General features: G+C 43.4%; 1 protein-coding gene across 2 annotated transcripts in view; it reads left to right on the plus strand.

Moving 5' to 3' along the window:
- The window catches only part of RBM47 (RNA binding motif protein 47), a 172,953-nt gene that overhangs the window by 117,069 nt on the left and 29,668 nt on the right, over positions 1-26,216 (plus strand). For both annotated transcript variants that reach the window (XM_056125528.1, XM_056125529.1), the window contains exon 4: positions 21,549-21,667. The gene's annotated coding sequence lies outside the window, so the exon portion shown is untranslated. The remainder of the gene's footprint in view (positions 1-21,548; positions 21,668-26,216) is intronic.

Consider the following 26,216-nt stretch of genomic DNA (forward strand, 5'->3'; position numbering starts at 1 on the left):
AAAGTATATCTTTGTGTTTATTCATCAGTTGATAGTTCGGGTATTTAATTTTTTACTATTCTTACACTGCGTGTAAGACTATGCGTGTACAAACTTTTTTGTTTTTAATGTCATAAGCCTTTGTTTCTCTTGGCCATATGCTTAGGAGTGAAATTGCTGGGTCATAGAATCAATTTTTTGAGAATTCTCAGTTTTCCTAAGTGGCTGTACCCTTTTACATTCTCACAAGCAGTATTGGGAGCATTCTGATTTCTACACATCCTTGCTGATTGTTATTACAATAACTTTTTTGGTTATAGTCATTCTAGTGGGTATGAAATGGTATCTCATTGCATTTTTTTTTTCCTGAGGTTTGAGGCCATTCCCAACAGTGCTCAGGTCTCAGTGCTTTGGCTCTCTCTTTCAGGTATCAGTCCTCATGGTGCTTGGGGGATTGAACCCCGGTCAGCTGCATGCCAGGCAAGCATCTTTCCCGATGTACATATCTCTGATCCCTGTGTCCAGATGTTTTTCACTGTCACTGTCACTGTCCTCTTGTTGTTCATCGATTTGCTCGAGTGGGCCCAGTAAGGTCACTGTTGTGACAATTGTTACTGTGTTTGGCATATCAAATATGTCACGGGTAGCTTGCCAGGCTTTGCTGTGCAGGCAAAATACTCTCGGTAGCTTGCCGGGCTCTCCGAGAGGGGCGGAGGAATCGAACTCAGGTCAGCCATGTTAGCAGCTTGCAAGGCAAACGCCCTACCCTCTGTGCTATCACTCCAGCCCAGATGTTTTTATTACTTTTAAATTTATTTATTTTTAAATTAATTTTTACTAAAAACATTGTGGTTTACAAAGTTGTTCATTATAACAGTTGTTTCAATCACTTAGTTTTCCAACACCACCAGTGTGACCTTCCCTCCATCAATATCCTCAGTTTACCCCCAATCCCAACCTGTCCCCTTGGGCACATAACAAATTTATTTAATGTTGCTTATTCCAATAAAACTTTAAGAACTGGCAAGTAGAATGATCAGGAAATAAATCAGTAAGAGCCAATTCGTGATTACTATGTGATTTTTGACCTATATAAGTAAGAGTCTATTTTTAATTTTTTTCATTATGATCATTATTGGTGTCACACTGAAAATGCAAATTAAGTTGAAATTGCTCTTATTTACCTAGTCATTCTAGCCCGAAGGTTTGCCAATGTTGTCAGTCTTTTCAAAGAACCGACTTTTTTTTTTCTTTTTTATTGAATCACTGTGAGATACAGTTACAGACTTAGGAACTTTTGTTCATATAATGATCGCACACCCATACTTCCACCATTGCCCATTCTCTACCACCACTGTTCCCAGTATCCCTCCTGCCACCCCCATCCCTTCCCACCCCCTACCTCTGTGGCAGGCACATTCCCTCTTACTCTTTCTCTCCTTTTGGGTGTTAATGGTTTGCAATGCAGGTACTAAGTGGCCGTCATGTTTGGTCCATAGTTTACTTTCAGCACATATCTCCCATCCCAAGCAATCCCTCCAACTGTCATTTACTTGGTGGTCCCTTTTCTATCCCAGCTGCCTTTTCCTCCAGCATTTAAGGCCAGTCTTCCAAGCTGTGGTGCTATCCTCCTGGCCCTTATCTCTGCTGTCCTTAGGTTTAGTTTTCTATTATGTAACTTTATATTCCACAAATGAGTGTAGTCATTCTTTGTCTGCCCCTCTCTGACTGATAATCACTTAGCATGATACTTTCCATGTCCATCCACTTATGTCCAAATTTCATGATTTCATCTCTTCTAACAGCTGCCTAGTATTCCATGGTGTAGGTGTACCAAAGTTTCTTTAACCAGTCATCTGTTCTTGGGCACTAGGGATTTTTCCAGATTCTGGCTATTGTAAACAGTGCTGCAATAAACATACACGTGCAGATGTCATTTCTCCTGTACTTCTTTGCATCTCCGGGATGTAGTCCCAGAAGTGGTAAGGCTGGGCCATATGGGGGCTCAATTTCTAGTTTTTGGATGATTGTCCATACTGTTTTCCAAAAAGGCTGGACTAGTCGGCATTCCCACCAACAATGAATGAGAGTCCCTTTCTCCCTGCATCTGTGCCAGCACTGGTTGAACGAACCAACTTTAGAATAAATTTATTTTCTTCTTGACACTTTTTCTATTTTTGAAATTTTCCCTTATTTAGTTCCATGTTTTGTGCTGTTTCAGATTTGGTTTACTTTTCTTTCTGTAGTCTAGTGTAAGTTGTGTTGTTTACTGAATTTAAATTTTCTCCATGGCCAAAGAACCAATTCAAGAGACTGAGCACAGACTTTGCATGCAGGAGGCCAGGTTCACCCCTGGCACTGCTGGGTGTGGAACAGAAACAGAATTTTTTTAAAATTTAAACAAATTATCTCCATTATTCCCCAAACAGTATCTCATAACACATTTTGTGTGGTCATTGCTAAAAACAGTCACTGCCCTCAGACCTTCTCCTTTAGGGCCAGAGCCAGGAAAACGGAGGGCACCGCCCTGGCCCCTCAGCATGGTGACATCTGTGATTCTGTGCTCCTGGCTGGCGGTTGGGAGTCAGTTCAGTGTTTCTTCCCTTAAGTGTGAGACTTTGAGGAAGCCGGAACAGTTGTACAGCGGGGAGGGGATTTGCCTTGCACTTGCACGTGGCCAACCGGAGTTCCATCCCCCGCTTCCTATATGGGCTCTTATGCACAGCCAGAAGTCATTCCTGAGTGCAGAGCCAGGAGTAACCCCTGAGCATCTCTGGGTGTGGCCCAGAACCTAAAGAGAGAGAGAGAGAGAGATGTGAGACTTTGGGCTGAAGCAATTGTCCAGGTAAGGTTAAGGCATTTGGGGCCGGAGCGATAGCACAGCCGATAGGGTGTTTGCCTTACACACGGCCAACCTGAGTTTGATTCCCAGTATCCCTTAGGGTCCCCCAAGCACCGTGAGGAGTAATTCCTGAGTGCAGAGCCAGGACTAACCCCTGTGCATCACCAAGTGTGACCCAAAAAGAAAAAAAAAAAAGGTTAAGGCACTTGACGTGCATGAGACCAGTCGGTTCAATTCCAGACACCACATAGGGTCCCCCAAGCAGCACTGCCAGGGGTCACTCCTGAGCACAGAGCCAGGAACAGCCCCTGAGAACCCCCTTATATGGCCCATCCTCCCCATCCCTCCCCCAACAGAAAAGGACCTAGAAGACTTCGCACCACGTTTTTGGAGGTCAAGTTCCACCGTCGTGCGCACATAAAGCTGTGAGGTTTCTGGAACTCATGGATCAGGCACTGAGGCTGGCGCCTGTGTTTGAGAAGCCAACTCCAGCTGAAGATGGTCCCAAGGTTGCAGCTGGGTGCCCAGCATCTTGTAGGGCACCGCCCACCCCCTAGGCCTGACTTCCCTGCATATCCTCCCAGGATGCACCTCACCCATGCTGGTGCTGTTTGTGGCCGGGGCGACACACACAGCCCGCTGGGCTTGTGGGCGCCTTGGGCACTTCCTCCCTATCGCAAACCTTTTCTCAGAAAGAGCCCGGATTTTATCTGCTCAGTTGTCCATATTTTGAAGATGATATATAAAGAAGGGCAGGGAGTCTGTTTTCCTCAACAAATGTGAAACAAGCTCAGAATGGGAGGGTTACCATAAATTATGAAAATGGTATCAATAATAGCACTATTGCACTGTTCTCCCATTGTTCATCGATTTGTTCGAGTGGGCCCAGTAACGTCTCCATTGTGAGACTTATTGTTAGTGTGTTTGGCATATTGAATACGTCATGGGTAGCTTGCCAGGCTTTGCCATGCAGGCGAGATACTCTTGGTAGCTTGCCGAGCTCTCTGAGAGGGGCAGAGGAATCTAACTCGAGTTGGCCAGGCCGACTGCGAGCAAGGCAAATGCCCTACCTACCATTGTGCTACCACTCCAGACCACAGTATCAATAATAATAAAAAAAAATATCCTGGCACTGCCATGGTCCCCTGTGCCCCACTGGAGTGAGCACCATGCCGCAACTTTGCAATTACATCAGCTGCTTGAGCTACACCGAGAGGGCATGAACTTACTCTAGCCAGGCATCTTACAATTATTATTTATATTTATAAATTTTCCTTAATGCTTAGTTGTTGGTAGAAATAAATGGTTGGCAATTTATTTTGTTTTATTTTGGGGTCACATCCAGTGATGCTCAGGGGTTACTCCTGGCTCTACACTCAGGAATTACTCCTGGCAGTGCTTGGAAGCCCATATGGGATGTCAGGAATTGAACCCAAATCAGCTGTGTGCAAGGCAAATGCTCTACTTGCTGTACTATCACTCTGGCCCCTGGTTGGCAATTTTTTTTTTTTAGCTCATTTTGAAATTTAGATAAGTTCTCTAGCTTCATCCTTCACTCTTTGGCTTAAGTTCAGTTATTAACTAATGTGTCTTTTCATACATAGTGAATACATATAGTCTAGAATGGAATGTCGTTTGCAGTGCTAGTCTCTCTCACTGCCTTTCTCTCTTTCTCTCGCTCTCTCTCTCTCTGTCTCTCTCACACACACACACACACCACTGTTGAGCTCCTCCCTGACTTCAGGAAATTTCTTTTTGTTCAGAGTCACATCTGGAGGTACTCAAGGGTTATTCCTGACTCAGGGCTTAGGGGCTGTTCCAAAAGAAATATCTCTCCATCATATCTCTATGATGTAAGATATGTCTCATTTTCTCTCATTTCTGAAGGAGAGCCCTCCCGTTGATCGTCGATTTGCTCGAGCGGGCCCAGTAACGTCTCCATTGGAGACTTTGTTGTTACTGTGTCTGGCATATCAAATACTCTCGGTAGCTTGCCGGGCTCTCCGAGAGGGGCAGAGGAATCGAACTCGGGTCGGCCATGTTGGCCGCTTGTAAGGCGAACGCCCTACCTGCTGTGCTATCACTGAAGGAGAGCAAGTGGCATTTTATGTTTTTATTTAATCCTTTTTGTAGTTTTATTTCTAGAAAACACCATAGTGAAAACCCTACAAAAGAAATACAATATGCGGGTACTGTGTATCAGAAGCTTACAAGTTTGAGGGCTATTATCTGCTTCATCTTCATAAAAGTGTATTCACAGGGAAGTGTTTTCCCCAGTTGAAGAATAGGCCATTGGTGTAATTGTGGACATTTTCATTTTCATTGACATCTTATATCAAGATTTTTTTTTTCATAAACCTTTTCAGAGTCTCACTTGGAACTGGGAGACATGGAATTTCAACCTTGATTTCTGAAATCAGACAGTATCACATCATTCCACTGTCATATTATTGTTTCCTTATCTGTAAAACAAAGTGGGAAAAAGTGGTGCTTGTCCAAACACCAGGGTGTCAGGAGTGCATGAAGTTTAAATCAGGAACCAGAAACAGATTTGGAGGGAGAATTGAGGCACACACATGCGTCTTATTAAGCTCAGACAGCAATCCTTATTATAGCTTTGCTTCTTCTTGTTCCTTTGGCATTTCATTAGCCGATGGATTGAGTTGTGAAGTCCTTATTTTACAATGATTCTTTTGGGGGAGGGTGTTGTACTGCACTCCACGGTGCTCAGGGGCTATTCCTGGCCCTGTGCTCAGGAGTGTATTCTGGTGGTGCTCAGGGGACCATGCTGGAGACTCAAACTGGGGTCAAACACATGCAAGGCAAGTGCCTTTTGTATTTCTCTCCGGCCCTGAAGCCAATGTTTTCTTCTGGTAATGATAGGGGTGGGGATCATACCTGGCTTTGTACAGGGATCACGCCTGAGTATCATCGGGGACCCATATTAATGGCCAAGAATTTGAACTAGAGTTGGTCTCATGCAAGGCAAGACCTTTGCCTCCTGTATAATATCTCTGACCCTCACAATGAGTCTTAGTAAATTTGAATTTTTCTCTTAATTTGTAAATACTCCATATTGTAAATAAGGAATATTTTATCAATAGTTAGGAATTACTGAGCATCCAAATTAGTATATTTATTCTGGGCAGGGGAAAGAGGTTAAAAAAAATGCCAGGGGCTAGAGTGATAGTACAGAGGGGAGGGCATCTGCCTTGCTTTCAGCCAACCCCAGTTCGATCCCAAGCATCCCCTATGGTTCCTGAGTAATTCCTGATTGTAGAGCCAGGATTACCCCCTGAGCATCTCTGGGGGTAACCTAAAAAATCCCAATAAATTAAATAAATAATAAGAGCAAATTCCTTGGACATATACATCTGCAAGGAACTCAACACTGCCATGTAAATAGACAACTACTGGCATAGTTCATTTTTCACAGGGATGGCCTTAAACTTAGTGTATGCATTTTAATTTTTAAATGAGGAATTCAAGTTTATGTACACTGAAAGTATTTACTGTTTGTGCAATGTGGTGATGAAATAGGAGTTTCCAGCCATTTTGCAAGTCCGCTTGCATATGACATACACACAGTTGCCAAATGTATTGTGAGAAAGACAGATTGGAAAAAAAATATTTACTTGGATAAGAAGCTTTCTGAGATTGGTGATTCTCATGAGGAAAACAAGAAAAGGTTGTGTTTGGGATTTTGCATGTGGGAGTGTGTCTCTGAATGAGTTGGAGAGGAATGGAGGGAAATTATATGGTACTCAGAGTTAGTCGAAGGGTTGAGGTTCGTGATCAAAAGCTTGTAATGTGGTTGATCCCTTTGTAGAAGTAACTTGATGCACCCCACTGGGGTCCGCGCTTTTTTTGTTAGGGATCAGGGAAGGGGCTTATCAGGGTGGGAAGCCGAAGGAGGAGGCGGGATGTTGTGCATGGTTAGGCTTAGCTAAATCTCCAAGAATGGACAGGAAAAGTGTTGGCAGGATGTGGGCTGAAAGGGAGAAGATAGGGGCTAGGGTGGAAGAATTTGTTTTATCAAGTCACTTAAAACTCTCTAGACTTAGACTTGTTTTATCAAGTCACTTAAAAAAATTCTCTAGACTAGAGAATGAGGCGTGCCCACTTGTAAGAATCCCCCACTGGGGTAGGCCATGTGCCAAGGGAGCCCTTTCAAGGGCTGTTGAGAAAAGTCTTCCCAAACTTTTCCAGCTAAGCTTCAGTTTGTCTCACTCTAGCTCATGACTTTTCTTGAATAGGGTCCCTTTGGCTGTGCCCTCACACCCAGTGTGTCTTAAATGTATGGCTCTCCTTTTTTAATATGGACTCACTGAGACTATACTTGGTATTTTCTTGGTCTCTGGGGCCTGAAGTTAGGTTTCAGTGGCGTATACATTCTTTGCAATTCAGGGCCCATCGGAGTACCAGAGAAAACTTGAAATGGAGAGGACTGCCGTGCCGCTGTCAAATATTTAGCAACGAAGCTCAAGGCAGAGGACACTCTCTGACTGAAGCCTGGGGTTTTAGAAACAGCATTTCCGTAAACTGCCAGATGAACAGCCCTGACACCGTGTTTTTACTGCTAATGACTAAAGGCCAGGCCACTAATAAAATTACAGCTAACATGATGTTAATGGCCCCAGTCTCCTAGGGGTTCGGGGAGATAACTTAGATGACTAGAAATGCTAGTCATCTTGGATACTGCAATCAAACAGGCCCATCCTTAGCTTTGCATTTGTTGATATATTTGCTTTTGTTTGGGGGCCACACTTGGCAGTTATTGCGACCTTACTTCTTTTTTTTTTTTTTTTAATTTTATTGAATCACCGTGAGATAGTTACAATCTTTCATGTTTGGGTTACAATCAGACAATGATCAAACACCCATCCCTCCACCGGTGCACATTTCCCACCACCAGTATCCCCGGTAAACACCCCCTTTCCCACCCTCCTCCTGCCTCCATAGCAGACAGTATTCCCCATACCCTGTCTCTACTTCTGGGCATTATGATTTGTAGTACAGAAACTGTGGTGGCCTTACTTCTGACTCTGTGATCACTCCTGGAGCATATGTGGAGCTGGGGATCAAGCTGGGGTGGGCTGTATGCCAGGCAAGCACTTTGATCCCATAACTATTTCTCTGGCCCCTGGAATGCTTTTTTTTTTTTAGGTGGTTCAGATCACTTACTCTTTACTTCATTAAGTCTCTGCCCTAGAGATAATGGCCAAAGCAGTTCCATTTCTCTCTGCTAACCCTGCCTTATTCTTTCACTTAGTATTTATCACTGTGATTCTTCCCCCAAGACATAAATTTTCTTTTTTGTAATGTTTTTTCCAGCATGATGCTAGGATATTGTCTCAGTTACCCCTCTAATGTCAAGGTTCAGAATGAAGCTCCACATGGCAGATAATCAGACACAGTGATTGAATAACTTGTATAAGGAATTCATAGCCAAGTGTCTTGCAAAAGTGCCCTTTATTCGTGGTAAATGAGGCTCAATCTGTCTAAAATACTTTCATTCTATTTAAGGTTGTTCTCCCCCACCCCACCCACCCACCCCCACTCCACCCCAGGGATGGGGAGCATACCAGGCAATGCCTGGGGGTTACTCCTGGCTCTGCACTCAGGAATTACCTGATGGTGCTCAGGGTACCATATGGGATGCCAGACCCAGCTGGGCCACATACGGGCAAAGGCCCTACCTGCTGTACTAGGTTGTTCTTTTTCTTTAACACAGACTTCTTGTTAATTTCAGCATCCTGTCTATGCTGATCAGCTTTACCACAAATTTTGGGGACCCAAGTGACCGTGCTTAGGAGTTACTCCTGCTCTGTACTCAGGAATTACTTTTGGCAGTGCTCGGAGGACCATAGGGAATGCCATTGCTGGGTTGGCCACACACAAGGCAAGCGCCAAATCCACTATCGTTCCAGCCCCTCAAAAGGACTCTTGAAGAACTACTCGATTCTTAGCCACAGTTTCATACTATGGTGCATTGTGACTTTGTTTCCCTTTATGTTTGGGCCCGTCTCTAGTGTGATCACTGGAAGGATTCAGCAAATTCCTAGGCATGTGCAAAGCACACCATTTGGTAAATTCAGAATGGGAAGGGATTTCTGTGGTAACTTGAGGGGATTATTTAAGTACCCTTTAATTACGAGATGGCAAAACACACAATGCTTGGCAAAGCCACATGCTTCTTATGCTCTGGCGACCCTGCTTGTCCGTGGGGTTAGGGGCCAGATCGTGTGTATTACCTTGTGACTGTAGCTAGCTTTACTCAAGTGAATGGAACTCCAGGTTTGGGTTCTACTCGTGACTTATTTTTGACTTTCTAATTGGTGTCTCTTCTCCACTTGCATTCAGCGTTTATTCTGGACTTTATCTTTCAGAAATGAAAGTCTTAAATAAAGAAACATATAGGAATCAAACTGATAATTGCTTAGCATTTAGAACTTTACGGTTTTCTCTTCTTAGAGGAACAGCTCAGGGCCACTTGCTGGAGGTTTGTTGGGCTTTCGAAAATGAGTGAATAATAGTCAAGGATTTAGAAAGAACAGGGTGGGTTGATGCAGACAGAATTTTCTCTAGATTTAAGTTAGATTGGAGGCTTTTATTTATTTAGGTTTCGGGGCCACGTTCAGCAGTGCTAAGTGCTTACTCCTGACTCTGTGCTCAGGGACTGCTCCTGGCAGGACTCACATAACCCTATGGGGTACCAGGGATCAAGCTAGGGTTGGCCATGTGCGAGGCAAGTACTCACTCTCCAACCCAGTGATTTGGAGGCGTTTGTAAGATAGAGTTTGACTCACCAAGTGTCCCGGGTTTCCCTCCCTTTTCCCAAAGATATCTGTAGGTTTGAAAACGTCCTCAGTAAAGCTCTTGGCTTGAATGCATGAGACCTGGGTTTGATCCCCAACTCTGCCAAAATGATGATGGTGGTGATAAAGGTGATTTGTGGCAGCATAGCAAGGTGAAAGGTGGGAAGGTAAAGCGAGATACATGAATTGCAGTGGGAAGTGGGGGAAAGGAAGAGAGAAAGACGGAAGGCAGTCATGTTACAGTGGTGAAGGGTCATCTTGACAAGTCATCTTACCAGATTCTACTCCTCATGCCAGTATCTGCTGACTTGTCTCAAGGAAGTTACTTTGTCCCATGCCTTAGTTTTTCTCATCTGTAAAATAGGGACAATGTGAGTATCTACATCAAAGTATACTTATAGGGACTGCATGTATTGCTAACTGGGAAGCACTTAGAACACTGGTGGCATAAGGCGTGCTGTTGGAGGGAACTAGCTATGGTTGTTTCACTACAGATAGGAAGTGAATTGAGATGAAAGATAGAAAGTGTTTGAGAGTCCACCTCATTACACCTCTCTGCTGACTCCCTTACTAAATGTACTGGTTCTCGTCTGCTAAGAAGCACTGTACTGCTGGTGGGACGCCATAGTACAGTGCGTAGGGTATTTGCCTTCCATACTGCAGACCTAAGTATGATCTCTGGCATCCCATATGGTTCCTGAGCTCTGCAGAATGTGTCCGAAAAGCTGAAAACCAAAATCAACCAAACAAAAAAGAATTTAGAGCCCAGAGGCTCTTCAAAACCCATTGTTCACCGGGAAGCTAAACATCAATGAGGAACCAGAGAGATAGTACAGGAGGTTCTCCCCACAGCATTAAATATGGTCCCCAAGGATTCCTGAGCACAAAACCAGGAGTAGGCAGTGAGCACAGTTAAGTGTGGCCCAAAAAAAGAAAGATAAAAGCAAAAACATGAATGATTATTTCGATGACATGTAGGTTTAGGGCTGGGGATATGGCCCAGAGGTAGAGCATTTGCCTTGAATGTGGGTGTGAGGCCCTGGGCTCAATCTCCAGCACTCTTTGCACCCCACCCATGCCATTACCAAGAAAAAGGATATTGACATTTAAAAAAGAAAGAAAGAAAGAAAGAAAATTGTCCCTTGCTTCAGTGAATTGTGGGAGGAAGGGGGTGTTGGCTAAGTGCTGAGTGGGGTTACTGATCTCATTTCTTTCTTTTGGTTTTTGAGTCACACCCAGTCGTGCTCACAAATTACTCCTGATGGGTTCGGGATACCGTAGAGGGTGTCAAGGATCAAACGGCAACCAGCTGCATGCAAGGCAAAAACTCTACCCGTTGTACTCTTACTCCAGTCCCTTGATCTCATTTCTTGATTCCATTATCTTCAGAAGTTCCAGACAGGCTCAAATAGGCCGGATATGTGAGGCAGCTTCCCATGAACTCAGCCAACACTGGATACTGAGCATGGGACTCTGCAGTGCCCTAGTAGTCTGGCTTCATTAGTAGTTCGTAATGGCCAGCTAGACGGGGAGCACAGCAGGGAAGGTACTTGCTTTGCACCTAGGCCGATCCGCGTTCGATTCCTGAAAGGAGCAATCCCTGAGCACAGCCTGGTGTGACCCCCAAACCAAACAACATTAGTGTTAGTAGTACTAGTGACTTCTGCAGAGCAGTCACTTGTCCCCCTCCACTGCCCACATCCCTTTTCCTCACTTCAGTGTTCCCTGGCACGGCTGAGGACTGGTCAGGCGCATGCCCTGTGGGGTGGAGCCAGGGCTGAGGGGGAGGCGGAGTCCGGGAGCAGCCTGACCTGACCTCTTAAGTCCTCGGAAGTTTCTATTAACCTGAAAAAGAAACTTATTTCACAGCAATCCTCTGCGAGCGCTCTCTCCTGAATTTCTCTCTCTCAGCCACTGCCTGGCTCCTGGGTAGCTGAGGCCACATCCCTGTGCATGTGTGTTCACCAAAAGCTTGTGTTGGGAGTCTTTGTGCGTGTTATAATGTTACCTGTCACCCTGTACCTCATGCCTTCCCGAGAAGGACTTGCATAGGCGAGCACGCATGCTCACAACCGCTTTAGCTCTACTCTCCAGTGGCTAATTATTAGCCCCAGCGCCATCAGGCTCGTACATTGGCCTCAGTGCCAGCAGTCAAGACCTTTTCAGAAAGACAGGGACGTGTGCAATTTTTTTCCTCTCAGGCTTTAGTCCTGGATTACTATCACAAACATTTTCAGTAAAGACTTAGAAATTCTCTGGCGTTCACTGGTTTTTTTTTTTTTTTTTTGGTTTGGTTTGATTTGGTTTTTTGCCAGACCTGGCGGTGCTCAGGGATCATTCTTGGTGGGCGCAGTGGACTGTATAGTGATATTGCATATCGAATCCAGGTCAGCCTCATGCGAGGCACATTCCCTATCCTTTGATCACACCAGTTCAATTTTGAAATTCAAATTGTGTAAAATCTATAGTAGCACTGTCCTCCTGTTGTTCATCGATTTGCTCAAGCAGGCACCAGTAATCTATAGTAGATCTGGGAAATTCCATTCTATGGAGCATATAGTGAATGCACGCTTGCTCTTTATAACAGCTCTGTCTTCACCTTTAGGTTACATAAATACTGTTCCTTTCATAGTATATAGAGGTCAGCCTAGCAGCTGTCATTCTGGCTTAGAATTGACCTAAAACAATGTCCTGGCTTGAACCATGCCTTTGCTATTCGGAACCGTATGAACTGTGGACTGTGGTTCTCATTTCTTCTTCCAAATCCCAGTTTGTGCTCAATCTTTTCTTCCTACATCTGGATGGTTTTTTGTTTGTTTGTTTGTTTGTTTCTGCTTTTTTGGGTCACACCTGGCGATGCACAGGGCTTACTCCTGGCTCATGCACTCAGGAATTACTCCTGGCGGTGCTTGGGGGACCTTATGAGATGCTGGGAAGCAAACCCGATTTGGCCGTGTGCAAGGCAAATGCCCTACCCTCTGTTATTGTTCCAGCCCTACATCTGGGATTTTTGGGTTTTTGGTTTTGGGGTTTTTTACCCACTCCTCCTTTTCTCTGTAATCTCAGACCTTAAAGATTTCTAATAAGGATTTAGATTTTTATTAATATTGTTTTTCTGTATTCAGTGAAGAGCTGCCCTGTCTTTATTACTTTACATTTAAAAATAATTTGTCATGTCAGGCAAGAAAAGTGAGCCCTCTCCTCCATGGTGGGCTTGTTACAAGCCAGATCCGTTACCAGTAAACTCAGCTAATGTCACACATTTATGTCCCCACAATGCCACAAATATGCAGTTTTATGCATTTGCTACACCAGGGTATCTTTGTCCATGAGGTAGGTGAAGAGGTAATTGCTGCTTTTTCCATGGGTGTGTCTGTATTGTCTGAATTAGTTCTATCCAGGAAGCCTTGTTTCCATAAAGACCATAGATAGATGGCTATATGTACTTGTTCTTACACAATTTTAAGTGAACTGAAAATGGCTTATTTTTTTTTTTGGTTTATTATATTGTAGTTATTGCTTTCATGTATTCAGTGAGAAGCTGTTCTGTTTTTATTACCTTATTTTTAAAAATTAGCAGCTGCAACTGGAGAGATTTTCAGCAGATAGGACACTTGACTTGCATATGGTCAACCGGGGTTCCATCCCCAGCGTCTTACATGGTCTCCTGAGTGCTGCCAGGAGTTGATCCCTGAGTACAGGACCTTACTCTCCAATAGTAAGCTCTGAGAATGACCAGGTGTACCCCCTCACCCCACCCCCAAAAAACTTAAAAATTAGTAGCTTAGGGATTTAGGCTCTTGCCTTGTTTGTAGTCAAACCCAATTTGATCCCCAGCTCCATATGGTTCCCTGGGCACTGCTTGTGAGGACAACCAGTTGTGACCCCCTAACAAGCAAAGAATTATCCACTCTGTCACTTTGTTTCCTCTGGTTTTGCAGTCTTGATAATATTTACTTAGTATCATAATTCATGCCTACCCTGACCCTAAACTTCCAAACTAAAACTACTCAAATTCTTAAAGTGTGACACATACCAGAATTTATTTATTTACCCAGTTTTTGGATTGATTTGATGGTGTGGGTGTGGGGGGGAGCAGATGGGGTGCACACTGAGTAGTGCCTGGAGCCTCTCACTGGTTCAGTGCTCCGGGGCTTGTTCTTGGCAGTGCCCAGGGCTCTCTGGTGCCAGGATCAAACCAGGGGCTAACGCCTTCACTCCAGCCCATCGAGCCATCTCTCCGGCCCCACAAGAATTTATAAAAATTCATTATATAGCATACTCAAGCACTCACCCCCAAAACAGGTTTTTCTGGTTCCCATTTGTAGTCTAGAGCTTTTGTCTAAAATCAGCACATTTTAAAAAGAAATACAGCCTTTGCCTTTTTGAAGGATTGCTTCAGTTGTCCCTCCGTCAGAACCCAGCAATTGAGTTTTATATACTATTTCACATGATTACAGTCTTAGACTTGTTCTGGATTTTGACCCTTTCCTAACTCGCTGATGTTTTCTGGCACATATTGATAGCTTTAGATTATTTTATTTGGGAGTAATAAAACTCGCTCTTAAACTCTGGATAGGAAGATAGATTTTCAACTGACGTGTCACTTGGGACTTGTTCCTTTCCTCCCCGACTCCTGTCTGTCAGCCATGTAAGCTAGAGAATTTAATTCAGTTAACAGTTAGAGAAATGCTGTGAAGGGGAAGCTGAAAATCATAGCTTGGGAAATTTTGTTTTAGGAAGTGTTAGACATAGGAGGGTCTCTTGGGTGGTCGTTTTTCATCAAGTTCCCCTGGTTTCTGTCCCCAAAAGTCATGTCTCTCAAAGCACTAAAAGCACTCCTCTTCCCTGTCCTCCTCCCATGATTCTCCTGAGGGTGATCCTCGTCGGTGCTTAAAATGGACAAACCGAGTGTATTAACTCTTAAGTGCTTCAAATTTCTCCTCTTTTCGTGATCATAATTCAGTGCTCTCTCCCCTATTCTTGCTCCCTTATTTCCCTCCTATTCTCTTCCTGGTAAATCCGTTTCTGCCTCCAAACTGATAGGTAAAATAAAATGAGGGTGTAGTTCATGTAAAATTTTTGCACATCTCTTTTTCTACCATAAGATATGACTGTTGGCAGTGATTAGAAGAGAAGATCAGGTTACTTGTATCCTATAAATTGTTATGAAAATATCATCAGAAGGGGTTGAGGAGGCAATATTTGCTTAAAATAAAAAGATTTAGAAGAAACCCAGGGAACATTTTCCCACCGTGTGCTATAGACTGGGAACTTTTCCAAACTCCTGGTGTGTGTTCATTCAGTCCTCTCAGCAAAGCAGTTATGTAGGAGTGATTGTTTTTCTGGTTTATCAATCAGTACAAGGTAGTAGACACCAGCGTTTTTCTAGAATGGTCGATTTTTTTTTAATTAGTACTTTTTTTTTTTAATTAATACTTTTAGTCAGTATTGGTGCATAGCTAAGATTTCGGCTAAATTTCCTTCTCTGGGACATGCCAGAGCTTTTGTCTTCCCAAAACCCATTTGTTGTAGTGAGTTTTCCATAAAGGTTTCCACCTGCTGTTGAGCTTTCTGTGTCGGGCCATGGAAACACCTCCCTCTTTCCTTTCGAGCCACTCAAAGCTCATTCCAGATGCCCTCAGCAAATGACTCTCAAGTCCTTCGAGTGGCCCAAGCTCACTCACCAATGAGGAGCCTCGTGCCATGTCTAACAGTTACGCAGTTCCTGGGCTCAGGGCAAAGGTTGCTTAAGTCAAGCTTTTGTTAGCATCAGCCTGTCGAATCCAGATTTCAAGACGGGAAAGGTAGGGGGTTACATTATTTGTTTTAAATATGGAGGAGAGGAGGCTGTGTTTGGTTAAGGTAATGTAGATCAAGTTGAATAAACGAACGATCTATTTTATCTGTTCTTAATTAAAAGCAAAAAAGTAAGTGGGGGGATATAAAAATTTGGAAATGTTGTGCATTTTGCTTTACTGGTAATAATAACAAATTTTTTAAATGATGAACACTTAAAAATCAGTTCGTCAGTTGGCCTTACACACTTTAAAAAGTTTGATAGATATGCAGAAGGAAAGGGCTTTTTCTTCATGGACAGTTGCTTATTAATCTGTGAGATAAGTAGCAGGAATGTATCAGTGGAGCCCATACTTGTTTTCCAAAGTCAAGTCAAACTGAGTCTTTAGGAGAAAAATTTGTGACAATGAAATATGTGATACTGAAGAAATAAGACGTGTTTATGGAAAGAACATTATTATAGTTACACATCGAGATTAATAGTGACTTCTGCAAAGAGAAGTTCTGGTAGAGAGCTTTCATATTTTTTTTTTTAAAGAATAGTAAACTTTATGAAGTAGAATTTGTTGAGCATCGGTTCTGTACTTTAAAGAATAGATAAAAATTTGTTTCACTTTCACTATAAAATTGTCTTTATGTTATATGCTTGCTGAGATTGGGTTTCGTTTAAACTGAAAGAAAAAGGAGATTCTACTGAATTTCCATTTGCTTCTTTCAACCTGAAAATAGATCACTTTGCATAGCACTCAAGGTTAATCCTCAGGAATTCCACGATTAACAAAATATGCTAGACCAAGTTGCAACTGCATGTATTCATAAGAAACTTATATGTGAGTTTCTTCTGTTACATGGATTCATCAGCCTAGTTAATATTTAGTATCAAAAAGTAAGTTTGAGTTCAAAGAAAGTTATAATTGGTTTCCCATGATTTTTTCCCGTATCGGTTTAATATGGATTTGTGGAGCAATAGCACAGTGGTAGGGCATTTGCCTTGCACGCGGCCGGCCTGGCCGACCCGGCCGACCCGGATTCGATTCCTCTGCCCCTCTCAGAGAGCCCGGCAAGCTACCGAGAGTAAAGCCTGGCAAGCTCCCCGTGATGTATTCCATGTGCCAAACACAGTGACAACAAGTCTCACAATGGAGACGTTACTTGGCCCGCTCGAGCAAATACATGAACAACGGGAGGACAGTGCTACAGTGTGCTTCTTGGGTGTTTTCTTTGTTTTGAGGCCACACCTGGCTGTGCTCAAAGCTTACTCCTGACTCTGTATTCAGGAATCATTCCTGGTGGGCTTGGAATACCATAAGGAGTGCCATGATCAAATCCGTGCCTGCTGCCTGCTGTACTATAATTCCGACCTCAAGGATTTGTATTTTATAACAGAAAATGTAGATAATATATTCATTCAAGACTACAACACAGAAGAGTTGTTGCTCTAAAGTATTTAACTGAGACTACTCATCAGGTGCATTTTTCCAGCACTCACCACTAAGTACAAATGCCCAATAGTTCCAAGGATCTCCAAGACCTTCCTCCTGATCTCACAAAATCATTTGGAAGATTTGCATCCGGAAACTTTTCTGCTTTTCTTAACTTTGTTCAAAGTGTTGGTTTTTTTTAATGAAGACTCAACCTCGCCCTAATAAGTTTCTTCCCTGGATTCACTCAGGGGTGGTGGATATGGGTCGCCAACAGTCAAAGTTAACTATTCACAGCAGAGAATCCTGCTGCTAGCCATCTTCTGCAGAACTAGTAAATGCTGTTTCTCAACTCCAAGCCCTGGTTCAAAGGTTTTGGCCAACCACAGATCAGAGGTCAGACAGGAATTGCTGCAATTTGTAGTTCAATTCTGCCGATATGACAGAATTTCACAGCTCTGATGATTGCTTTTTTCCACTTCTGCACACGGACCAGGCTGGGCAGTTAACAACATAATTTGTACAAGTCAGCCCTTGGCACCTGAGTTTAATGAGTAACTAGCTCGTGCTTTAGGCTTCACCAGCACAAGGTGCATATTATAAAAAAAAAAAAAAAAAGGAAGTGGGGGAAGAGGCAAATGTCAATGCACAGAGATGGAGGGTGGAAAGTGATCTCCAGATCCAGCACCTACGAAACGCACATGGAAAATTAGTTATTTGTGCATATTTTCAAAAGTGTAGTTCTGTGGTTTTATCATTCTTTTAAATTTTGCTGCTGAGAAGGGTCGGTAAGTTTGGTAAGTGTGCAAAAGAAGGCATGCACTGCTTAGATATCTTGGAGTGAGTCATAGAAAGTGTAATTGCAGGTTGTAGTTACCCCTAGGTTGAGGTCTCTGATTTCTCAAAAACTAGCTAAGATGTCACGACTTTTCAAGAATGAAGGGGACAAATTGGTAACCTGGTGGGGTTGTTTATTTATTTTGCTTTTTGGCTCACACCCAGCGATGCCCAGGGGTTATTCCTGGCTCTGCACTCAGGAATTAACTCCTGGCAGTGCTTGGGGGACCATGTGGGATTCTGAGGATTGAGGATTGAACCCAGCTCGTCGGTCGCATGCAAGGCAAACGCCCTACCCACTGTATTATCGCCCTACCCACTGTATTATCGCTCCAGCCCTGTTTTTTGATGTTTAAGGGTAGCTGACATTCTCAACTTTTCCTCGGAAATATTAAACACCATTTCTAAGGCAGGGTGAGCATGTGTTGAATGCCTTTGAAGCAGATTGTTGAGACTCTTGAAACAATTCTTCCATGGCAGCCCTGGACAGTCACTGTTGCCATTCACAGCCTGTTGCCGTTCACAGTTTTGCCACGTTGAGGAGGAGCCTGGACTACCCTATGCAAGCGTGTAACTTAGCACATTTCCTCATAGCACAAATTTGAATTTTCTATGCTTAAGGCCGGCCGCGGAAGTAACTGGGATTCCCCATGTGAGCAGAATGGTTCAGGGCATACATTCTGACTCCACGTCACTTCAGTACTTGATCCATAGCTTCATCACTTCCAGCCAAGGGACCTTCTCAAATGGCACAGAAAGACAGTCCCAGCTCCACAATGAGAGTAGCCGTAGGATTTGCTTGGAGTGGGAGCAGGGGTTGTAGAAATAAGAAAATAAGGTAATGTATGCTTGGCATCCTGCCTGGTGCAGAGTGAACCACTCCATGAGTGTTACTTGTTATTTAGAGTTTTCCTTTGGTGCTGCAGTTACATGACTTGTGGACCAAGCCTTCCAGGTAGATTCTCCACCTCAGTTTAGACTAGCTCTTTGCCTTTAAAAACTCATGAGTGACATAAGTAGGGAAGAGTTAGATTAAGCTATTAAGTTAAGCTGGGGATGTTTTAGGAAGCATTCCTTTTGGTGGTTTTTGTTTGTTTGGTTGGTTGGTTTTTTTGGGGAGGGGTATCACACCCAGTGGTGCTCAGGGCTTACTGTTGCCTCTGTGCTCAGGGATTATTCCTGGCAGGACTTGAGGGAACATAAGGGAGCCAGAGAGCGAACCCAGGTAGACCTCTTGAAAGGAAAGTGTCTTACTCGATGTACTCTTTTCGGGCCTGGAAGCATTCCTTTTGAAAAGGATGAGGTGGGCGGGTGGGGGGGGGGCAGGGGAGGCTTTAAAATGCCCCAGCAATAGTACAGAAACTTAGGCCCCTGCCTTGTATGCAGTCAACAGTAACTTGATCCCCGGCATCACATGTAGTCCCCCTGTGCATTGCAGAATTAACCTCTGGTCACTGCCAGATATGACCCAACACCCATCCCCCAACTCTCCATATGTCTCTCTGTTTTATGACCAGAGATATCCCAAGGGGTAGAGTACATGCCCAGGGTGCATGAGGTCCTTAATTTGATCCCCAGCACTGCACCACTAGGCCAAGGCTGTAACTTGGCCTCTGGCTCCTAGAACACCACTGAAAGCGGCCCCTATTTTTTAAAAATGCCTCTCAAGACTTATTTGACTGTCACCTCGCAAAAGTTGTAAAACAGAGATAAGTTCCAATCAAACAAGGAACAAGTAACAAAGGGTCAGAGAGCTACTACCTGGGATGAAACGTTTGCCTTGCGCTCTCCAACCCTGATGGATTTCTGACCCTGATGTGGTCTCCTGGTCAGGGTCCTGCGCACCTCTAGCCGTGGTCCAGCTCGCCCCCCACCTCCCCAACAAACTAAAATCTATAAAAGATACCACTAGTGGATTAAGTGCCTTCCCTGCTAATAGGAATCCTATTTTCTAGAATTTATCTTTCCCAGAAATGTTGGAGTGAGTTTATTAGCCCAGTTAATGTCTAGAAACCGCCTCTTTGCTCCAGACCCTGCCTCCACAAAGAGTGTCATAGACCTAGGCATGTGAGTTTCAGTGACAAATTTCCTCCACAGTAAAACCAAAGATTTGAGCTAAAGTTTAACCTCTCCAGTTGACTACCCTTGGGGGTTCCTACTATAGTGTCAAGAGGGATGGGAAGCCACAAGACAAATATGGCATTTTGCTTTATGATTTAAAAAAAAAGTCACTGTCACTGTCCTCCCATTATTCATCAATTTGCTCTAGCGGGCCCAGTAACATTATGAAACTTGTTACTGTGTTTGGCATATCCAATACGTCACGGGTAGTTTACCAGACTTTGCGGTGCGAGTGAGATATTCTCGGAAGCTTGCCAGGCTCTCTGAGAGGGGCAGAGGAATCAAACTCTGGTCAGTCTTGTCAGCCACGTGCAAGGCAAATGCCCTTCCTGCTGTGCTATTGCTCCAGCCCTCATCTTAGGAATAGCTGAATAATAAATATTATGTTAATTTTATTTCTAATCATTTGGGAAGATCATATTTCTGGCAATAAATTTGTGTTTCTGGACCTTACCAGTTGTTATTTATCAAATACTGATATTCATTGTTTAGGGATTGGTTACAGATTTGGGTATAGATGCTGTGCTTTGAGAAATACAGAGATTCACAGCTCTTTATGGTTTATTTTAAGGTGCAATTATAGAAATAGACCAATGATATAGTAAGGATTAAAACTAGCTCATGATTTAGTCTTCTTACTGTGTATGCGACTCCAAGGTTGTGGTTCCCATTTAGTGCTTTGCTAGGCATAGTGATATAAAAGTAGCTGCTGTAGAATCATTTGGGTGTGCTATAAGCAACTAGAGAGGCCATTTGCTCACTGGGTTTTAAACTGAATTCTCTGTAGCCCTAGAGATGTCCTGGCGGCCCCGCGCAGCCCCTGTGGATCATGGGCAGAATATGTGGTGAGCTGGCTCAGATTGGTGACATGATTTGCCTAAGAACACAGATTAAGACATGGGAGAACTCGAGGCAAAGCTCTAGGCTTCTGGGAGCTCCATCTGGGATCACAACTGCTGTGTCATATTGAACCTTACAGATTTAGATGTTAGGGGCTTCTGAAGGCTTGATGAGGACTCTCTGAGTTGGGAGAAGAAACTAGTCCTGAAGTCAGACAGATTGTGTTTCCAAATGTTATCTATGTTTTATCCAAAAATACCCCCTAGGTTGAACTTAAACAGTCCTTTTGTTTATTTGAGGGCCACTTCTGGTGGTGCTTGGGAGACCATATGTGATGCCTGCCTGGGACTGAACCTGCAAGGCAGGCACCTTAACTGCTATACTATTTCTCTGGCTGTTACCTACACCAGCAAGTCACTGTCATAGCAATAGCTATGAGTTTGTAGGGAATCACTGGAGTGCTTGCCCAAGTAGCCTTTGAGAACCTCTCTGTGTCAAGCAAAAGACAACAGGCTCATCATGGGTGACATGTGGCCCTTGGGTGGGGAGCTTTAGCCCTTAGCCCAACATGATCACCTCCTCTTGCATCTGTGAACATAGACTGTGTCTTCCTTCCTAAGCATTGTATTGTGCATCATGAAGTCCTGGGTCCTCTAAGGAGGACAGAAGGCGAATGCCACAAATGGAAGAAAGAACTCGTTTTCTGAAAGATAGCTGAAAGAAAGGGTTGTGCATCTTGGTTTGTAGAGTATATGATTAGAATAGCAATAGTTCATCTTGTGAAGAAAATCACTCCATATTTCAATCACACAGAGGAAGATTTTATTGAAAATAAGATCCGATATATTTTAGATTTAAAAAAATCTAATATTTTTTTCTTTTCCCTCTTAGGACTTTCCTCAAAGGGGACTCCACAAATTGATTTGAAAATCCCAAGCAAGCACCTGAATTTTCCTGTATATTCTTGTCCAGCATCCTATAAAGAACCAGCAAATCAAATTGGGTGTTTGGTGAGTATGCCCCTGGTGACTTTTTCTTCTGCATTTAACGAAGACCATAAGTTTTTGATTCCCATCAGTCAAAGTATATACTACTTAAACTTAAATCAATACGATTTATGCTTATACTGTAGCATTAGTGGCATAGGTCATACTAAATCATTTTTAATCCACAGTATAAATCTTTTTCTTTCTCTCTCATCTTTTTTTGGTGATACTTCTATCTTTGTAGCCCATGAGGAAAAACTACTACTTCCATGAGCATGTAGAGCTTTGTATGTATGTATTTAATTGGTTTGGGAACCACATCTGTTAGTGTTCAGAGGTCATCTTCAGGGGTCACTCCCAGTGATGCTGGGAGATCATGCAGTATCGGGGATCAAGCTTGGGCTTCTTGCATGGAAAACATACATTCATCCTATTGAGCATGTTTCCATCCTGGGCATGTGTGAGTTTAAAGAATAGGGGCCAAAAGAATTTCCATCAGAATTATCTTTGGAATGTGTGGAAATCAAGGAAGGGTCCTTTACATAATCTAGGTAAGATTCTTGTATGTTCTTTCGTGTGTGTGTGTGTGAAGCAAGAAAGTTTTTATTGAAATTTATTTAGAAAGATGTAAGAGGAGAGAGAGGGAGAAGTATGTTTGAGAGAGATCACAGGCTTCTCTAGAATGGAAATAGGCAGGCAAAGAAATATCCAGACAGGCAAGTGAGATAGTTGTTCAAGGGAGAGAGAACATGGGCTTGAGGAGTGAGCCAGATTCTTGTACAATCTTAAAACATTTCTTTCAGTGAGATCATGGACTGATGAAAGTAAACTTTTTTGAAGGAGTTGGGGTGGGTAGTGGTGGGATCATACCCAGTGGTGGTGCTCAGGGCTTTCTCCTGGCTCTCTGCTCAGGTATCACTCCCTGTAGAGCTCAGGGAACCATATGTGGTGTCAGGTATCAAAGCCAGGTCAGTTGCATGCAATGCAGTAGAGGATCTCACATGCAAGGCAAGCCCCTACTCTCTTGGCTATAGTTCCAGCCTCCTCTCTAACTCTTAATACTAACTTAATACTAACACTTAACGGTTTTCCTAGACTTTATTTTATATTGTAGTAAAATATGCACAACATAAGATTTACCATTTTGATTACACCAAATACACACACACACACACACACACACACACACACACTAAATCATAACAACCCCATTTGTCTCTGCAACTTTTTTCATCAGAGTGAAGCTATGAACCCCATAAAAAGCAAATTTGACGGGGGGGCTGGCATGGTAGCACAGTGGGGAGGGCATTTGCCTTGCACATGGTAGACCCGGATTCGATTCTCAGCATCCCATATGGTCCCCTGAGCACCGCAAGGAGTAATTCCTGAGTGCATGAGCAAGGAGTAATCCCATGTGCATCACTGGGTGTGAGCCAAAAAGCAAAAAAGAAAGCAACTTTTAGATTTTCCTTTCCCTTCTCACCCCTGGTAACCTCATTCTACCTTTCTTTTTGTACATTTTATTATTTCACATATTCCATGGAATGCACACATTTGTCCTTTTATGTGTGACTTATTTAATTTGTCATGATGTTTTCATGGTTTATTCAAGTTATATCTCAGAGTTAGACCTCTCCTCTCCTCTCCTCCCCTCCTTTTCTCTCCTCTCTCCTGTCCTCTCATGTCCTCTCCATATGCTCATTGACTATTTGTGAATCATTACTGGAGAAATGTCTCCTCATTTTTTTATTGGTGGTTTGTTTTCTTGTTGTATTAGCTCTTCATACACTCTGGCTATTCATTTAACATCTTTTAGACATTCCTTTTTCCCATTCCATGGTATCTTTTCTCTGTTGATAGAGTCCTTTAATTAGCAGAACTTTCTCATTTTGGTGTACTCCAGTTTACATATATTTTTGTTGCCTGTGCTTGAGCTCTTGTTCCTAGTTCAGAAATCCAAGCAACTTCCAATGTCATGAAGTTTTTCTGTGTTTCCTTCTATTTTATAGCCTTAGCTTTTTTACATTCACATTCGCATTTACGGTGCATTCGTGGACGCATGACCTCCTACAGTCTAGCTCACTGATGTACCTAAAGCGGCACACGTGTGTTTGGTTTTAACATACTTGCTTATATTCTCTTATATACACTCTCTGTCCCTCTCGGAGAGCTTGGCAAGTTACCAAGAATATCCCGCCCCCACAGCAGAGCCTGGCAAGCTCCCTGTAGCGTATTTGATATGCCAAAAACAGTAACAATGACGAGTCTCATTTGCTTGACCCTGAAAGAGCCTCCAATACGGCAGCACTGGGAAGGACGAGTAAGGAGAGGCTGCTAAAATCTCAGGGCTGGGATGAATGGAGACGTTACTGGTGCCCACTCGAGGAAATCGATGAATGACGGGATGACAGTGATACAGTGATAGCTTTTACATTTAAGTCTTTGATTTTTTTTTTAAGTCAAGTTCATTTTTCAGTATATGGTGTGAGGTAAGGATGGGATTTTTGTTCAGTTGGTTAATTGGTTTGGGGGGTCACACCTGGCCATGCCAGGGCTCATTCTTGACTCTGTCTTTAGGAGTCACTCCTGATGGGGTTCAGGAGACTGACATCTTGTGATGCTGTTAGCCACACACTAGGCAGAAGCCTTAGCTCCTATTCTGTCTCCCCAGTCCCCTACTAGGATTTTTTTTTAATGCGATGCTTTGTAATCCTACCAAGTCTCCCTGAAGATGTACGTCTGCCAGGGAAGCCATTGACATATATATTTATGCCCAATGCTCCTCTCTAATTTTCCTCTTGGTGTAGGCCAGGGTGGCTTCCCAGAAGACAGGATAGGGAAGCTGAAAATCCAGAGAACCCATGGCTCAGCCAGCAGTGAGCAGGTCTGCCATTGCCCTGGTCTCCATGGAGATATGCTTGACAAAACCCCCAACAAAAGAACAGCACATGTAGAAGGGAAAGGCAAGGCCCAGTTGTGTGTCCGTGCGTTCTCCATGTCTGCACACATAGCCACAGGGAGAAGAACATCCCACACCAAATATGACTGTGGACAACTGTAACTTAAGACCTCTTTGACACAAAAATAAAGTCTTCTCCTGCTGCTGTAGAGAAACACAACTTGATTAACCATAGTTATGTAGCTAATCTATATACAGTGTTTCCCCAACCATTTTCCTAGTTCTCTTTTGTTACGAACAGAACTTATATGAGCTTACACTGGCCTCACACACTGGGGAAAAGGGCAGTTCAGATAGAGAAGGGACCACCAAGTAAAGGGTGCATGGAGGGCCCGCTCGGAATGGGGAATTCGTTCTGAAAATAGACTATAGACCGAACTCGATGGCCACTCAGTACTCTATTGCAAACCACAACAGCCAAAAGGAGAGAGAGCGCAAAAGGGTATGTCCTGCCACAGATGCGGGGTGGGGTGGAGGGTGGGGGAAGGCACACTGGGATCATTGGTTGTGGAGAATGGGCACTGGTGGTGGGATGGGTACTGAGCATTTTATGACTGAAACATAACCACGAAAGTTAGTAAGTCTGTAACTGCACCTCACGGGGATTGATTACAATAAATAAATAAATAATAGAATGAAGCAAGGCTTAAATTTAAAAAAAGAACAACTTATATGTGCCTGCAACATATCATGTGAAGGTAAGTTTCCCTGCATCATGGGAACTTGGAGAAGCAGGTTGCCTCACCTGTTGCTATCAGGATCCAGGGGCTGTTCTCTGAGCAGTGATCACAGCCCCATTGGTGGGATGCAGAGTTGGAGGCTGCGCCATGGGAGTCAGATTCTTAGCATGCGAACACTGTGTTGTCATAGGTGTCCAGTTCCTTTGTAGGTTGGTGTTCAGTCTCCTAAGAGCCTCACTTTCATACCTATAGATATAAACGCTCTGATCCTCTACACTCCCTCTTGGGTGTTCAAAAGGACAGTTGATAAGAGAGAAATTAAAGATTCGTATAAAGGCTCACTCTTTGTTTTTCCTTTTTCCTGAAGGGGGATTTGAAAGTAAGGGTGTGGGGATAATTTCTGATGCGGGAAGATTAGAAAATACATGTGGCGCATGTTTTTCTAAAAGTGATTTGCAAGGCTCTCATACGCAGTTTGCAGCATTTCCCCAACAGCATTAAAGTCACTTCACACTTTTTTTTTGCTTTTTGGATCACACCCGGCGATGCACAGGAGTTACCCCTGGATCTGCACTCAGGAATTACTCCTGGCGGTGCTCAGGCGACCATATGGGATGCTGGGAATTGAACCCGGGTTGGCTGCATGCAAGGCAAACACCCTACCCGCTGTGCTATCACTCCAGCCCACTTCACACTTTATTCATTCTAAGAATATCCAGTTATTTCCTTGTAAGACTGGGAATAAATAAATGACCACCTCAAATAGGGATGGTTTTACTATCTTTGCTTTTTTGATTGAAATACGAATTCCAGGTACAATACAGAACTTGCAAGATTTAAATGGCAATTAATGTGTCCACAGTAAGGCCAGGACTTTGATAAGCATGGAAAATCATAAGCTTCCTAGAGCCGGAGTGCTAATATAGCAGGTTGG

Source organism: Sorex fumeus, unplaced genomic scaffold, assembly GCF_029834395.1.
Source record: "Sorex fumeus unplaced genomic scaffold, SorFum_2.1 ptg000055l, whole genome shotgun sequence".
Lineage (NCBI taxonomy): Eukaryota > Metazoa > Chordata > Mammalia > Eulipotyphla > Soricidae > Sorex > Sorex fumeus.